A 16,383-nucleotide genomic window follows, 5' to 3' on the forward strand; every position below is an offset into this window, starting at 1 on the left:
TGGATTTGCAAAACGGAACATCCACACACATACTCTGGAAGGCCCTCACAGTGTGACTGGAGCTGGAAGAAGGGAGAAGAGGAACATCTCTTTTAGCTCGTCCCACATTCCAGGATTCAGTGTGGAGCTCCAGAGAATCTCAGAAGTCTAACTTCAAAGCTGGACTTTATGTTGTTATAAACTATGTTTGTCATAGGAGGAGGTTAGAACACGTTTTATTTAACAATTTGTTTGATTTATGATTTTTAAATATTTATATGTAAGGTATTTTGGTCCACATTTGCACTAACCCTCACAAAGATTTTTTAAGTGTCTGCTGACTGGTTTCCATATCTTCTGCTTTTTTTGTTTTTTCTGATTCTAGATAATTCAAAGTTTTCAACCATTTGCATGTGTGTGTGTGTGTGTGTGTTGGGGGGTAATTTTCAGCAACTCTGGTCCACTTGAGAATGGAACTAGCATTTACCATTGGTCTTATATGGATACTTTATAGCTATCTGCCCACTCAATTTTTAAAAAAAATCTATTTTTTAATTGTAGGTGGACACAATACCTTTATTTTTATGTGGTGCCAAGGATTGAACCCAGTGCCTCACATGTGCTAGGCGAGGGCTCTATCACTGAGCCACAACCCCAGGCCTAGCCCGCTCAATTTTTAAATTTATTCTATTTAGTTATACATGACAACAGAATGCATTTTGATTCGTTGTACACAAATGCAGTACAACTTTTCATTTCTCTGGTTGTACATGATGTAGAGTCACACCATTCGTGCAATCATACATGTGCATAGAGTAATGATGTCCCTCTCATTCCACCATCTTTCCTGCCCCCTGCCCCCATCCCTCTCTTTATTTTCCTCTGCCAAACAGCCCACTCAATTTTGACAGCAACTCTGTGAAGAATAGTAATTCCCATCATAGGGAGAAGGAAACTCAAAGAGTGATTTTTCCCGGATTCCACAGCTAATCTGATAGCTAATTGGATTCTATCTCCATCCCTGTCTGAGGAGGTAACCACAATTCTGATTCAGTCAACACTGATTAGCTGTGCTTGCTACGAATTTTACATAAATGGAATCATACACTACATGTTAATTTACATGTAGTCTTTTGTATTTTATTTCACACAAAATAATATCCGTGAGCCAGCCGTGGTGATGCAGTCCTGTAATCTCAGCGAGTTGGGACACTGAGGCAGGAGGATTGCAAATTCGAGACCAAACTCAGCAACTTAGCGAGGCTCTAGGGACTTAGGGAAACCTTGTCTCAAAATAAACAAACAAAAAGGCTGGGGATGTAGCACAGTGATTATGTGACTTTGGGTTTAATAATAATAATAATAACAGCCTTGTTGTAGACTGTACCAGTACTTTTTTCTTGTATCTCTGATAATATTCCATTGGATGAACATACAAAATTTGTTTGTTCTTTTACCTGGGTTATTTCCAGTTTGGGGTTATTATAACTAAAACTGAAATGAACAGTTCTGTGAACATTTTAGGAGGATGATATAATACTTTTCTTAGGTATAAATTCAAGAATGAAATCACTGTGTCATAAGGTAAGTGAATGTTTAATATTAGACAGTTTTACAAAAGTGGTTGTACCATTTTACACTCATCTCAGCCATACTTCCGTGAGACTTGATCTACATTCTTGCCACTATTTGATATCGTTAATCTTTAAAAATTTTTAAATTTAATTTTAGCCATTTTGGTGCATATATAATGATTGCGGGTTTTTTTTTTTTTTGTTAGAATTACTTTAAAAATTACTTTTAATTTCTTAAAAGAGTAATCATACAATGAAATTTATTCCAAGGAGCAAGTTCAACACCTTCACAGACTTGAGGACTTCACTCCCTGACCTCAGGCATAGGTTTGATACTAGACAGCAGTTAGTGCCCCTAAAGTTAAGATTAGTAGTAATAATAATAATAATAACAACCACAAGATTAGTGGCTGGATTGGGATTTTTTTTTTCTTTTGAAAATTGCTATTCAAGACATCAGGTTTTTGGCTTTGATTTCTTTTTTTAAATTTATTTATTTTAATTAAAAATCATAAATTTACATAGGGCAATCTTGTTTGATTCATTCTGTTATTTTTTTCCCTTCCCCCACCCCTCTTTTCCTCTATACAGTCCTTCCTTCCTCCATTCTTACCACCCTCCTTATCCAAAACCCTAAACCTAACCCTAACCCTAACGCTAACCCCTCCTACCCCCCATTATATGTCCTCATCCGCTTATCAGCGAGATCATTCGTCCTTTAGTTTTTTGAGATTGGCTTATCTCACTTAGCATGATATCCTCCAATTTCATCCATTTGCCTGCAAATGCCATAATTTTATCATTCTTCGTGGCAGAGTAATATTCCATTGTATATATATGCCACAGTTTCTTTATCCATTCATCAACTGAAGGGCATCTGGGTTGGTTCCACAATCTGGCTATAGTGAATTGAGCAGCTATGAACATTGATGTGGCTGTATCTCTATAGTATGCTGACTTTAAGTCCTTTGGGTATAGTCCAAGGAGTGGGATAGCTGGGTCAAATGGTGGTTCCATTCCAAGCTTTCTGAGGAATCTCCATACTGCTTTCCAGAGTGGCTGCACTAATTGGCAGCCCCACCAGCAAGGTATGAGTGTACCTTTTTCCCCACATCCTCACCAACACCTATTGTTGCTTGTGTTCTTAATAATCGCCATTCTAATTGGGGTGAGATGAAATCTTAGGGTAGTTTTGATTTGCATTTCTCTTATTACTAGAGATGTTGAACAATTTTTCACATATCTGTTGATTGCTTGTACATCTTCTTCTGTGAAATGTCTGTTCATTTCCTTAGCCCATTTGTTGATTGGATTATTTGTATTCTTGGTGTAGAGTTTTTTGAGTTCTTTATAGATTCTGGAAAATAGCGCTCTATCTGAAGTATGAGTGGCAAAGATATTCTCCCACTCTGTAGGCTCTCTCTTCACATTACTGATAGTTTCCTTTGCTAGAGAAAGCTTTTTAGTTTGAATCTATCCCAGTGGTTGATTCTAGCTTTTATTTCTTGGGCTATGGGAGTCCTGTTAAGGAAGTCTGATCCTAAGCCAACAAGTTGAAGGTTTGGACCTACTTTTTCTTCTATAAGATGCAGGGTCTCTGGTCTGATTCCGAGGTCCTTGATCCATTGTGAGTTGAGTTTTGTGCAGGGTGAGAGATAGGGATTTAATTTCATTCTGTTGCATATGGATTTCCAGTTTTCCCAGCACCATTTGTTGAAGAGGCTATCTTTTCTCCATTGCATATTTTTGGCACCTTTGTCTAGTATGAGAAAATTGTATTTATTTGGGTTTGTGTCCATGTCCTCTATTCTGTACCATTGATCTACCTGTCTATTTTGGTACCAATACCATGCCGTTTTTGTTACTATTGCTTTGTAATAGAGTTGAAGATCTGGTATTGCGATACCCCCTGCTTCGCTCTTTCTACTGAGAATTGCTTTAGCTATTCTGGGTTTCTTATTCTTCCAGATGAATTTCATAATTGCTTGCTCTATTTCTGTAAGGTACACCATTGGGATTTTAATTGGAATTGCATTGAATCTGTATAGCACTTTTGGAAGTATGGCCATTTTGACAATATTAATTCTGCCTATCCAAGAATATGGGAGATCTTTCCATCTTCTAAGGTTTTAATTTCTTTCTTTAGTGTTCTGTAGTTCTCATTGTAGAGGTCTTTCACCTCTTTTGTAAGATTGATTCTCAAGTATTTTATTTTTTTTGAGGCTATTGTGAATGGGGTAGTTTTCCTAATTTCCCTTTCTGAAGATTCATCACTTATGTACAAAAATGCATTGGATTTATGAGCATTGATCTTGTAACCTGCTACTTTACTGAATTTACTTATGAGTTCTAAGAGTTTTCTGGTGGAATTTCCAGGTTCCTCTAAATATATAATCATGTCACCAGCGAAGAGGGATAGTTTGTGTTCCTCTTTTCCAATTTGTATCCCTTTAATTTCTTTGGTTTGTCTAATTGCTCTGGCTAGAGTCTCAAGAACGATATTGAATAGAAGTAGTGAAAGAGGGCATCCCTGCCTTGTTCCAGTTTTTAGGGGGAATGCTTTCAGTTTTTTACCATTGAGAATGATATTGGCCACGGGCTTAGCGTAGTTGGCCTTTACAATGTTAAGGAATGTTCCCACTACCCCAATTTTCTCTAGTGTTTTGAGCATGAAGGGATGCTGTATTTTATCAAATGCTTTTTCTGCATCTATTGAAATAATCATGTGATTCTTAACTTTTAGTCTGTTGATATGATGAATGACATTTATTGATTTCCTGATGTTGAACCAACCTTGCATCCCTGGGATAAAACCCACTTGATCGTGGTGCACTATCTTTTTAATATATTTTTGTATGCAATTTGCTAAAATTTTGTTGAGAATTTTTGCATCGATGTTCATTAAGGATATTGGTCTGAAATTTTCTTTCCTTGTCTGGTTTAGGTATCAGGGTGATATTGGCTTCATAGAATGAGTTTGGGAGGGTTCCCTCCTCTTCTATTTTATGGAATACTTTGAGAAGTATTGGAATGAGCTCTTCTTTAAAGGTTTTGTAGAACTCGGCTGAGAACCCATCTGGTCCCGGACTTTTCTTTGTTGGTAGGCTTTTGATGACCTCTTCTATTTCATTGCTTGAAATTGATTTATTTAAGTTGTGTATGTCTCCTGGTTCAGTTTAGGTAATTCATATGTCTCTAAAACCTTGTTGATGTCTTCGAGGTTTTCTGTTCTGTTGGAGTATAGATTTTCAAAATAGCTTCTAATTATGTTTTGTATTTCACTCGTGTCTGTTGTGATATTTCCTTGTTCATTCCGAATTTTTGTAATTTGAGTTTTCTCCCTCTTTCTCTTTGTTAGTGTGGCTAAGGGTTTATCAATTTTGTTTATTTTTTCAAAGAACCAACTCTTTATTTTGTTAATTTTTCCGATTGTTTCTTTTGTTTCAATTTCGTTGATTTTGGCTCTGATTTTAACTATTTCTGTCTTCTACTACTTTTGGTGTTGGTCTGCTCTTCTTTTTCTAGGGCTTTGAGCTGTACTATTAAGTCATTTATTTGTTGATTTCTACTTCTTTTGTTGAATGCACCCCATGAAATAAATCTTCCTCTAAGTACTGCTTTCATAGTGTCCCAGAGATTTTGATATGATGTGTCTTTGTTCTCGTTTACTTCTAAGAATTTTTTTATTTCCCTCCTGATGTCTTCTGTTATCCACTCATCATATAATAGTGTATTATTTAATCTCCAGGTATTGGAGAAGTTTCTGTGTTTTATTCTGTCATTTATTTCTACTTTCAATCCATTATGATCTGATAGAGTACAAGGTAGTATCTCTATCTTCTTGTATTTGCTAACAGTAGCTTTGTGGCATAAAATATGGTCTATTTTAGAGAAAGATCCATGTGCTGCTGAGAAGAAAGTGTATTCGTTCGTTGTTGGATGGTATATTCTATATAAGTCGGTTAAGTCTAAATTGTTGATTATATTATTTAGATCTATGGTTTCTTTATTCAATTTTTGTTTGGATGATCTATCCAGCGGTGAGAGAGGTGTGTTAAAATCGCCTAGTATTATTGTGTTGTGGTCTATTTGATTTCTGGAATTGAGAAGGATTTGTTTGACGTACATGGATGAGCCAATGTTGGGGGCATAGATATTTATGATTGTTATGTCTTGCTGATTTATGCTTCCCTTAAGCAGTATGTAATGTCCTTCTTTATCCCTTCTGACTAGTTTTGGCTTGAAGTCCACATTATCTGAAATGAGGATGGATACTCCAGCTTTTTTGCTGTGTCCGTGTGCATGGTATGTTTTTTCTCATCCTTTCACCTTTAGTCTATGGGTATCTTTCTATGAGATGAGTCTCTTGCAGGCAGCATATTGTTGGATTTTTCTTTTTAATCCAATCTGCCAGTCTATGTCTTTTGATTGATGAGTTCAGGCCATTAACATACAGGGTTATTATTGTGATATGATTTGTATTCCCAGTCATTTGACTCATTTTTGTTTTTTGACATGATTTGGTTTCTCCTTTATTTGGCTATTCCTTTAGGCTAGTTCCCTCCAATGCTGATTTGCATCGTTGTTTTTCATCTCTTCCTCATGGAATATTTTGCTGAGAATGTTCTGCAATGCTGGCTTTCTTTTTGTAAATTCCTTTAGCTTTTGTTTATCATGGAAGGATCTTATTTCATGGTCAAATCTGAAAGTGAGTTTTGCTGGGTATAAGATTCTTGGTTGGCATCCGTTTTCTTTCAGGGCTTGGTAAATGTTGTTCCAGGGTATTCTAGCTTTTAGGGTCTGGATTAAAAAATCTGCTGATATTCTTATTGGTTTCCCCCTGAATGTAATTTGATTCTTTTTTCTCACGGCCTTTAAAATTCTGTCTTTATTTTGTATGTTAGGTATTTTCATAATAATGTGCCTTGGTGTGAGTCTGTTGTAATTTTGTATATTTGGAGTCCTATAAGCCTCTTGTACTTGGTTTTCCATTTCATTCTTCAGATTTGGGAAATTTTCTTATATTATTTCATTGAATATATTGTTCACTCCTTTGGTTTGTTTCTCTATGCCTTCCTCAATCCCAATAATTCTTAAATTTGGCCTTTTCATGATATCCCACAAATCTTAAAGATTTTGTTCATGATTTCTTACCATATTTTGTGTTTGGTCAACTTTGTTTTCAAGATTAAATATTTTTTCTTCAATATCTGAGGTTCTGTCTTCCATGTGTTCTATCCTATTGGTTATGCTTTCTATGGATTTTTTAACTTGGTTTATTGTTTCCTTCAGTCAAGGATTTGTTTTTTTTTTTTCAATATCTCTAACTCTTTATTGAAATGATCTCTTGCTTCCCGTATTTGCTGCTTTAACTGTTGATTGGTGCAATCATTTAATGCCTGCATTTGCTCTTTCATCTCCTCCTTCAATGCTTGCATTTGCTCTTTCATCTCCTCGTTTGCTTCCCTGATTGTTTTAATTATGTACATTCTGAACTCCCTTTCTGACATTTCTTCTGCTGTGCTGTCATTGGGTTTTATTGATATAGTACCTAGGTTTGTTTGGGACATTTTCTTCCCTTGTTTTCTCATGTTGGTCAGATGTCAGTGGGACTTTGTGATATTGCAGAATTCTTCTATTGGCTTATATTGTCCCTGTAGATTTCCAGTGTATCACCTTCCTGCCTTCAGTAGCCTGAAGTCTTGGAGTAACTTGAGAAAGCAGTGCTTCCAAGGAAAGCTGCCCCTAGCCTGCTACTGGTTCTAGGACTTGGAGCTGGCTCTGTGTGGAAAGGCTCTCACTAGGGGCTCTGCTCTGAGAAGCTAGCCTGGAAAGGCGCTTCCCACCAGAGGGGACCCGGCTGCGGGCTGCTTGGGGAAGTCCCTGGCTGCCCTGTTCCGGTCCTTGAAGCAACCGCAGGAACTCGCCGCCATGGTTCAGGGACTTGAAGCTTGGTTCTGTGCAGAAAGGCTCTCACTGGGGGGCCTGCTCCGAGATGTTGGAGAATCTGGCCCTATGGGAGGAGCCCACCGCCAGAGTGTGCAGGGCTGCCTGGAGAAGACTCTAGCTGCCCTACCCTACTCTAATAAGCTTCACTGGGTGGGGGAGACTCACCCCGTGGCTCTATTTTATTCCGAGTCTCTCAATGCCTCCCCTTCTTGAATCCTGGGTTCTGGAGCGACTGGAGATGCAGTCACCCTGTAGTCCGCCATCTTGGATCACCATGATTGCGGTTTTAACTGGTGTTTTCCTGATAATCAATGCTGTTGAATACTTTTTCACATGCTTATTGGCCCATATAGATGTCCACTCTGCAAAGTGCCTATACAATTATATTATTCTTATTGGTTTTTTGTTGTTTCATAAGCATTTTTCAATGCTTTGTCACATATACGTATTGTATGCTTTTTCCCTTTGGCTTTGACTTGCCTTTTCAGTTTCTAATGGTGTCTCCGAATAGCACACATTTTTCATTTTGGTTACAAATAATTTATCAATATTTACTTTATGATTGGATTAAGTCTTGTTTAAGAAATCTTGTCTATCCCTAACATTATAAAGATTTCAGATGCCTTGGAACTTTTCTTTTCACATTCTGGTCTGTGATCCATTTCAAATTCATTTTTGCATATGGTGAAAGCCAGGAAAGGTAGGGATCAAGGTTTGTTTCTTTTTTGTGTGATATCCAGTTGCTGCAGCATCATTTGTTGCATAGATCTTTTCCCCATTGAATTGTATTGATGTCTTTGCAGTGAAGCAGCTGACTCTTAAGTAGGTCTACTCTACCGATCGTTTTCTATCCTTTCCCCAATGTCATACTCTTTTAATTATGGTGACCTCCTAATTGTGAATAGCAGGGGCCATTTTAATACTTCTATTCACCTTTTGGTTACTACTTGAATTTGCCAATCACTCATATTCTGTGTGAACAATCTAGGCACTGCAGTCAGGCAGATACAGTTCCATCACCATGTAACATTTACATGGAATCAAGGGCAAGTGTGAAACAAGACTGTTTAAAACTAGGAAAGGCTAAAGGATGATTGTGTGTCACACTGGAACATCATTTTAATAAAGTTTCTCAATGATTATTTATTTCTCTAGGAAATATATCTTTGATTTGTTATTTGCTGTTGTTTAGGGTTAAGACTGTTGAAAATGCAAACTTGTAGATTTTTGCCCTATAGAGATGCAAATGATTTTTTCTGTATTAGAAAATGTAACACCAAATATTGAAGGATTTTTTTTGTTTCTTTGTTTGTACCTATAGGACATTAGTTGGAATGTAAATCTATTTCATTCATTCTAGTTACATATGCTCTAATTTTTTTGTAAGCCAGTTTTAACATTTTTCTGGTCTCCTTCATTAGAGAATTAAATAGACCTTAGAAGCATATTCATTTTATATTTGTATGATAGCCACATCTTTAAATTTCAAAAATTATACTTTGACAATAGTGAGGCATTAATGTCATTCTAGGGAGTTATGTGAGCTGGGTGACTGGTGATGCCATTATTCAATACAGAGAATAAATAAGAATGATTGTAAAAGTAAATGACTTTTGTTTTGGTATGTTATGCTACATTGAGGTAGAAATTCATGATCCACAAATAAAATTTTAATTTGAAGAATGAGCATAGAGGGCTAGAGGTAAAAATTTGAAAAATTTTGGAGAGTTTAGCATTTAGGTGAAATTTAGGAGGTTAGCGTGTTTAGGGATAGTATGAAAATATTAAGGACATAATTCCGAGGTGGGGTGGGGAAATGGATGGAAAAAAAGCCACCGAAGGAAACTAGTAGTGAAACGAAGTGAAAATCAGCCAGTAGAGCAATTTTAAGGAGTGAGTGGTTGATGTACCAAAGAGACCCAGGGGAAAACCAGAATAGCAATTGAAAAGAAGCAACTGAATTTAGCAATCAACGTGTCTTTGGTAACCTAGTAAAACTATTTCCAATAGAGAGGAAAGGATATAAGTTGAAAGTTGAAAAGAAAATGAGGCATGAGGGAATGGATGTCTGAATATAGTTTAGTGTTTCAAAAAGTTTGAATCTAAATTCTAAATTGGATCATAATAAAAGGTTAAAACATGCCAATGTCTTTCCATTACCCTTGGAATAAAATTCACCTCCCTCTCATCATGGTCTATGGGCTCCATATGATTAGGACTCTCCTAACCAATCTGACTTCATGTGTCATTTTGCCTCTCTCTATGCTTCAAAGGTTTCTTTTCCTCACGTCAGCCCTTTTTCTGTCTTAGTCTTTGCCTTTGCCATTCCTCTTCTTGATATACTCTCCCTCCAGACTTTGCAAGGCTGATGGGACAAGCAATGAAGTAATGCTGCTCAGATCTCTCTTTAAGAGAATCTGCTGTGAGGAGCTGAGATAATACCTTTCAGTACCCATGTAGTGGACACGGATGAACCTGTTTCTCCTTTCATTTTTTTGGGTATACATCCAGATCATATTACCATAGTACAAAGGTTCTAATTTCCCACATCCTCACTAACACTTGTTATTTTGTCTTTGTTTATTTGTATAGTAGCTATTCTTTTTTGTTTTAAATTGATGTGAATAATTGTACAAATTTATGGGTTACAATGTGATGTTTTAATACATATGTGTTGTATAATGATCAAGTTAGCATATCACTCAAATATTTATCATTTCTTTGTGGTTTACCATTAAAAATCCTCTTTTGTAGCTGTTTTGAAACATACAACACCTTATTGTCACCCTACTATGCTGAATCACCAGAATGTGTTCTCTCCTCTATTTGTAACTTTGACCAATCTTTCCCTTCCTTCCAACCTTCTAATTTTCTCAGTCTCTGCCAACTACTTTTGTACTCTCTACTTCTACAAGATCAGGTTTTCTAGATTCTCCCAGTCATTCCTTGAATATTTCACCTTGATGTGGTATCTTATTGTTTTGATTTACATTTCCCTAATGACTAGTGATGTCAAACATTTTTTTCATGTCCTTATTGTTTGTATATATTCTTTGAAGAAGCATCTATTCAAGTCTTTTGCCTATATTTACATGGGGGTTATTTTGTTGTTACTGTTGACTTATAGGAGTCATTTATGCCTTCAGGATATTAATCCTCTATCAGATACATAATTTCTAAATATTTTCTCCCATTCTTCCACAAGGATGGCCTTTTCACTTTTTATTTTTATTTTTATTTTTTTGGTACCACAGATTGAACCCAGGACACAACCACTGAGTTACATCCTCAGTCCTTTTTTTGTTTGAGACAGGATCTCGCTAAGTTGTTTAGGTCCTCACTAAGTTGCTGAGGCTGCCTTTGAATTTGTAATCCTCCTGTCTCAGCCTCCTGAGCTGTTAGGATTAGAGGTGTGTACCCGAACTTTTTACTCTCTTGATAGTATATTGTGATGCACCAAGGATTTTAGTTTGATAAAGTCCAATTTATCTACTTTTTCTTTTTTAGCCTGTGCTTTTGGTGTCATAACCAATGAGTCATTGATATTGAACATCTGTACTGATCACTTTTTCCAGTTTCCATTGTTTTTTCTAGATTGAACCACTAATTATACATTTGGCACACATTTTATTTAAAAGCATAGGCATTTTACTTTCTTTTGAATGGGGATTTGAACCCAGGGTTGCTGCTGAGCTACATTCAAATTCTTTTTTAATTTTTAATTTTGTGACAGGGTTTCCCTAAGTTGTTGAGTATCTTGCTAAGTGGCAAAGGCTGTCCCCAAACTTCCAATCCTCCTGACCCAGCCTCTCGTGTCACTGGGATTACAGGCATGTGCTGCTGTGCCCAGTGACATTTTACGTATTTATGTAGTCAGAGCTATCATTCTCTTATGGGCTCTGATTTGGTAATTATGCTGAGAAAGGCTTCCTGAATTCTAAGATTGTAAAAGTACTGAATGATATATTCTTTTAGTAGTTTTTTTTACAGTTAAACTTTTAACTTGTCTTGAATTTATATTGATAAAAACTTTAAAGTGTGTACCTAAATTTACTTTTCCAAAGGACTAAAGAATACATTTTTTCCAAATGAATTTTTCTTTCCATTTTGCATTTTATCAAAGTAGTTCATGTGAACATGTTACATATAGTGTAGAAAGGCAATAGTCTCCTGCCTCATCCCTTTTTATTTTTCAATTCAACTGTGAAAACAGTGGTGGAAACAAAATAAGGAATATAGTTCACCTTTCATGAAACATTTTTGAGTTTCCTAAAGCTGTATTTCAGCAAAGCAAGAACAAAATATAAATGTATGAAATATAAGAAATGGTGGGTTTAACCTAGGAATTCAATGAAGAGATAGAGTTATAGTAGTTTTATGTTCACAACAAAGTTGAACAAAAAGTTCAGATGTATCCCTTGCACCACACATGCACAACTTGTCCCTCTATCAACATCTTGCACTAGAGTGCCCAATATCACATTTATTTTGATTATAGAATTTTAAAGCCATGATACTTCTTACTGTTAATTTTTTCCTATGTTTTCCTAATTGCTTTTGTTTCTTTTACAGTGAAGAAATACTTTCTTTATATGTCACTGACTACATTCACCGTGTGTGCCCATTTTTAACCATTGTTCAGAATCTATCCAATTTTTCTTCTTGAAAACATTCCTGAAAACATTTCTCCAGTCATCCATTGATTCATTTTAGATCAATTTCATTTTAAGTTTCTTGTTTCTTCACCTTTCTGTTTTCATTATCTTGTGAGGCCTATTAGTTTGCTGTCATAACAAATTACTACAAGTTTAGTGGCTTAAAACAACACCCATTTGGTATATCACTTTCCCATAGGCCTGATATCTGGGTATAGTGTGGCTCAACCCAGTTTTCTGCTTAGGGTCCAGAAAGGCCTCCCAAAATGTCATCAGAGCAGTGTTCCTTTCTTGAGACTCTGGGGATGAATGTTCTTCCCTGTTTGTTCAGGTTGTTGACACAATTCAGTTCTACACTTTTGTAGGACTGAGGTCCATGTTTTCTTGGATGGGGGAGGGAACCATTTCAACTTCTAGAAGTAGTGCAGGTTCTTTGGTTTATTACCTCATTTCTACATTTTTAAAGCTAGTCATAGTGAACTGAGTCTTTCACATACTTCAGATTTCTCTGACCTCTCCTGCTTCTAAATGGCGAAAGGTATCTAGTTTTTAGAGCTTGGGTGATTATATTAGGTTCATTGCATAATCCAGGATAATCACATTTTTCAGGCTGGTAACCTTAACTGTACCTACAAAGTTTCTTTTGCCATTCAACATGATATACTCACAAATTCAGGGATGAGGGCATGGACATCTTTGGTGGGCCATTCTGTCCCCACACTCTGATATTTCACATCTGTTGTATTTGCATTTTACTCTTATCTTTCTGGAGAGCATCTCTCAGACAGAGTATATGATGATTAAGCTTTCTAAAATAAGTTGTGACATGATTTTTGTCTTGATAGGAAATTGAATTCTAAGTTAAAATTATTTCAGTTTAGAGTTTTAAAGGCCTTTCCCTATGATATCTAGCATTTCTGATGAGGAATTTGATGTTAATTCAATTATTCCTTTATAGGAGGTCAGATTCTTATCTCTGTAGGGCTTTAGGCCTTTCTCTTTTTAAAAATCATGCTCTAAAATGTCTTGTTGATGTGTTGTTTCTTTTACCATTTATTTTACTCAGCCTTAGGTGAATCCTGCCAATCCAGATACTTTGTGTTAATCTTTACTTCCTCAAAATTTAAATTACTTCTTTGATAAGTTTCTATCTCTCCAACATTTGTTGCTCTCTCTTTCTGGAATTCCTATTAGTCATATGATAGATTAATCCTCTGTTTTTTTCCAAAATGTCCATGTTTTTATTCGAATATTTTATGTTCTGGAATGTTTCATCAATTGAATCACCTTACCATCCTATTAAAATTTTTTAATTTCTATAAACATTTTTTTTTGGGGGTGCTGGGGGTCGAACGCAGGGCCTTGTGCTTACAAGGCAAGCACTCTACCAACTGAGCTATCTCCCCAGCCCCCTACAAACATATTTTTAATTTCAACAGTCTTTTCTTATTCTCTGACATTCCTTTATCAGGGTAGCCATTTTCTGATACCATGTTTTCTTAAGTATATCTTAGGAAACTTACTATTACTATTGCTTATTATTTTCCTTTGGTTACTAAACTGACTCAATGTCTCCCTGAGATAGTTATTTGTTCTTCTTATCTTTCATGCTGTGAGTTCCTTTATAATTTTGTAACTTTCTAGCTACTGATTTTACAGATTTTCTGTAAATTTATTTCTAGGAAGGTCACATTGCTATTATTAATCATTACATTTTGTAAATATATTGCTTTCGTATGTCTGATAATCAGCTACCTTACTGAATTCTTTTATCAATTATAATACATTCTTTTATACTTTTGGATTTCCCAGGTAATCATATCATTAATACATAATGCCAATTTTTTTTTTTTTTTTTTTTTTGCAGCACTGGGGATTGAACCCAGGGCCTTGTATCTTATTGCATCACTAATGAGAATTCCAAGGATGATACTGGTAACTGTTTTAATGATGTCTGTGGCAGAGCTTCTAATCTCATTTTATCTTTATTTTGTAATGGATGATCTGACCTTAAGGTGTAGCAGGGCACAGTGTTTCAGATAGATTTTTTTCTTTGGCCTCCCTTGCAGCAAGTAGTGGTCATGTCACTATATTTCACTAATTAAATATGAACGAAAGTGATGCATGTAACTTCCCCACCACTCCTTTAAGAGCATGTTCTGTTGCAAACATTTTAGTTTGACATTTTAAGTCTATTTTCCCTAGATTATTTACCCATAAAATGACCACATATATCTCATAAATTCTAGTTTTAGAGACTGGGTTTGAGAAAAATATTTCATCTTAAGTATTTTGTCCATATTTAAAAAAAGTACTTTCTATAACTGTGTTATAAATCTATTTCATTAGAAATGGATGTTTGAATATTATTCAGTACCATTTTTAAAACAGAGACAATCTCCTTCATTTAGAATGATTACTTAATAGATATATATTTTGAATTATCCTTGCATTTTAAAAATAAACTTTATTACAGTAAAACACTCCTTTAAGACATTATCAAACTGATTTACTAAAATATAGGATTTTTTTAAAAAGATTTTTTTAAGCTGTTGATAGATCTTTATTTTATTCATCTATTTATATGTGGTGCTGAGAATCGAACCCAGTGCCTCACACACACTAGGCACGTGCTCTACCACTGAGCCACAACTCCAGCCCCAAATCTAGGATTTTTTGAACATAAGTTTACAAATGAACATCAAATGAGCCTGGTATTGGAGCTCTCATGAACCACATCTAACTCTGTCATCTCTGGGCTTACAGTGAGAGATTTTAAATGCTTTTGTTAGGATGCTGAAGGTTGTGCTACCTTTTAAAAATAAGTTCCAAAGGTTTCCATTTCCATTTTCTCTACCTTGAGATTAAAGAGCAAAACTTAGCTCTTAAAGAGTTTTTTAAAACTCACCCATAAATCTAAGTAGACTGGATGATTATAATTTGGGGGCTAAGAACTTTGAGCATAGTTTTTTTTTTTTTTTCTTCAGTTCTGTGTTATTTACCAGATCCAGTTTTCTATCTTTATTTGTTGTTATTTTCTTTGAAAAGTGACTATTTCATTTTGATATGATGTATTTGCTGCATGTAGATGTGTATTAATAAATTTTAAACCTCCCTTTTAAATTACCAACTTTTACTGGCAATATTTTCTTATTACACATCACAGAAATCTATGAACTTTATCGATATCACTAAGAACTACTTTTAATATGAGAATACTTTATCATTATTAATTTTCTCAATCCTCTAAAATTTTTTGCTGCTTTTTCAATAATCATTCTTATGTTCTTCCTTTCTAACTTCTTCAAGTAAATGCTTGGTTTATTTTCATCCCTTCTTATTTAACTAAAATTATTTTCTTTCTAAAGTTTGATTTATATCTTATATTTTTAATATGTTTTTTCAATGTCATTACATTCTAGTGTATAATTGCAATCTATTTTCCTTTTACACTTAGGTGATATAATAAAGATCTTTTAAATTAAATATTTTATTTTTAGGGATGCTATTTCTTACCTATTATTTTTTAGTTTTATTCTATTTTATGATGTTTACTTGCCCAAATTCATCCTTCATAACTAACATATATGCTACTTTCTTCAAGCAGCCTTTTGCCTGGTTGTTTTTCCTTCTTTTTATATACATCCTTTATATATAAAGTATTTATTTATCCTTCCACTTTATCTCTAACTCCCACCCTCAGGTTAATTTATTCACATTTATGAGATTTGTTGTTTAGTTCATTTTTAAGTTTTTCATAGCAAGATTGCATTCAATGTAACAAACATTGAGACCTATGCATCATAGGCACAAGGAATAGTATTAAACGGATGATAAAATTCTGTTTTTCAAGAAATTAAACCTACCAGGAAAGACTAATAACTTGATTTGTACTCAAGATAACATCGAGTGTATAACTAGCTTACAGAAGTGGAAAATAAAGGACAGAAATGGCCAAACCCACTTCAAACGTACGAAGAGGAAAAGGCAAGGAACCAGTTTAGGTACCACTTCACCGTAAGTAGCCTAATAATCCGCACACGGATAATCCAAGTAAATAGTCCATAGCACCTGCATCAGAATCACTTGAACGGTAAGCGGAAAAGAATCCACACTACAGGAAATCAGAAAGGGAGAAAGGAGCATTTAAACAATCCCCAGTACACAGAGGGCATCCAAAGTTTTAGAACTGAGCGAAAACAAGTTTCTAAGATCTCTTCCCCAGT

The sequence above is a fragment of the Sciurus vulgaris genome, assembly GCF_902686455.1.
Source record: "Sciurus vulgaris genome assembly, chromosome: 6".
NCBI classification, from domain to species: domain Eukaryota; kingdom Metazoa; phylum Chordata; class Mammalia; order Rodentia; family Sciuridae; genus Sciurus; species Sciurus vulgaris.